The 2,363-nt window shown below is 33.0% G+C and overlaps 1 long non-coding RNA gene across 1 annotated transcript in view; it reads right to left on the reverse strand.

Moving 5' to 3' along the window:
- Nucleotides 1–6: 6 nt before the first annotated feature.
- LOC109583380 (uncharacterized) overlaps nt 7–2,363 on the reverse strand; it is a 5,642-nt gene continuing 3,285 nt past the window's right edge. Inside the window, exon 5 of the long non-coding RNA XR_002185511.1 lies at nt 7–170. This is a non-coding gene — a long non-coding RNA (uncharacterized LOC109583380). The remainder of the gene's footprint in view (nt 171–2,363) is intronic.

Consider the following 2,363-nt stretch of genomic DNA (forward strand, 5'->3'; position numbering starts at 1 on the left):
GTGATAGTCATGTGACATACCATTACCTTTAATAGGTCTGTCTGCTAGGAACATAACTACTTCACTCCTTCCTCTTAATTCTTGAGGTACCACTACTGACAGTATATCATTAATACCTTCAATTCCTTTATGAACCTCAAACTGAACAGACTGAGCATATATTGAACCAGCTGCAATAAATAATGATAGTAACGATTCATCAAAAATGGTTAAGAGAAAATTCTTCATTTTTATTATTTAAAAAATATATATACATATTCTCATGTTGTGCAGCAAGTTTGAACTGATTCCGATAAAAGCTAGATCTTATAAAAATTTTTCAAGTTACTAAAAAATTAGGCTAATGTCCCTGTACTACAGTACAGGGTCACGAGTCAATTTTTGCCAAAAATGAAAAGATGAGAATTCTCCACTTTTATAATTTTTCCTGATGCATGTACATGTTCTTATGTTGTGTAGAAAGTTTGAGCTGATTCTGATCAAATTTGAATTTTTTACAAATTTTTAAGTTGCTCCAAAATCGGGCAAAAATCCCTGTACTATAGTACAGGGTCACGAGCCAATTTTTGCCAAAAATGAAAAACTGATAATTTTCTATTTTTATACTTTTTCCTGATACATATACATGCTCTCATGTTGTGTAGAAAGTTTGAGTTGATTCCAATAAAATTTAAATTTTTTATGAATTTTAAAAGTTGCTTCATACTATAGACCCCTTTAGGCGAGAATTAGTTTGTGATACCATAGATAATTAATACTACGTAACCGGGATAGGAAGATTATATACGGTACTGTATAAACACCAATGAATGACGTCATCACTCATGAATATAGGCTTGTTGTCCGATAAAATCAATAGTTAGCACCTGAAACAATTTTGTGACTAGCTCTTATGAGTGTTCAGAGGCTTATTTTGTTATTTTAAGTATCAGACAAAGGAGAATAATTGTTTGATTGGTTGATAAGTTGTATATTTTGTTCTGAAGATGGATAGAGAAAAGAGTGGAAAACAGTAAGTAATATTGATAATGTAATTTAAGCCTATTTTCTCACTATAAACACATATTCTACAAGGCATGATCCTATAATTAGGTTTTATGGTATTGAATAGATAGCTTAGCTTTTACCGTATAGCGTCAAATTTTCGTGGTTGAAAATTTTCGTGATTTTCGTGATTGAATGGACAATCACGAAAATATTTTTCACAAAATTTAATTTTGATATAAATGTGGGCGTGTCCCATCACACCTTTTATTTGCTTCTCGGGCACAGCTAAGAGTCTCTCCTATAAGTAAGGGCTTAGCCCAATAAAGGGAGTCCAACTTTCTTGGTATATGTGATAGCCACGGATACACGAAGGGAATTAATATCGAATAATGCTACCACTCATGTTGCTTCTTCTCCAAGTCCAGCTGCAAGGCTAGCTACTAGCGGCCACATAGATAGTAGTGGTTTTAATCATCACGAAATTTTATTTAAATCACGAAAATTTTTTAACGAAAATTTATTTGAAAGCAAAAATGTATGGAATCACGAAAATTTTCACCCACGAAAATTTGACGCTATACGGTACTTCATGGCTTTATTATGCTTTGGATGAGAATTTTATATAGTTCTATTTTTTATTTAATTAAAACTAACAATTAATGGTATCCTGATGGCATGATTTGTATACACATATTCTCTGAGCATCTAAGATCTATGATACCCATTTCCAGATTAATTGAAAGATGAGTTTTAGCAGTGTGACAAAGCATTATTTTATCAATTTGACTTACTTATCTAGGCAAGCTAAGGCTTGGCGTAAAGGGAAAGGGAAAAGGAGTAGTGCTAGGATTGGAAGAAAGCGGAAAAGTGTTGTGCCTAAAGAGGTTACATCAAGGGTTACATCTCCAAGTGAATGGGTTTCTTCACAAAGTGTTCCTAATGGATGGATTGTTGTGCAGCATGATAATGATGAAGAATTGAAGTTATGCCAGATTGTTTGTCTTGTTTGTCAAAACATACCAGATGTCTCTCCTTTAGTTGTTAGTCGTTCCCTTATTGTAAGAAGAAGTTAGAAGAAGGTAAAAGGAAAAGAAAGCCTGACTTGGACCCATACAGGAGTGTAAATGACAGACGTTTTAAGGTACATTTTGGTTTGTAGTACAATTATGAGCTAATGTTTTAAACATGCAGTGGTTAGTTGAGGATTTCTTGGGCTATCTTGATAAATGAAAAAAATCTGTGGAAGAAAGGGAAGGATTTAGCGTTGATGACAAAAAAAGAATGATGTTAAGTCAAGAGACTCTTGATGGAATACAAATGACAAGTACTAGCTTACACAATTTCTATAAAATAAAATTCAAGCATTGTTGCTTTTT

Source organism: Amphimedon queenslandica, unplaced genomic scaffold, assembly GCF_000090795.2.
Source record: "Amphimedon queenslandica unplaced genomic scaffold, v1.1 AMPQUscaffold_13309, whole genome shotgun sequence".
In the NCBI taxonomy this organism is placed as follows: Eukaryota; Metazoa; Porifera; class Demospongiae; order Haplosclerida; family Niphatidae; genus Amphimedon; species Amphimedon queenslandica.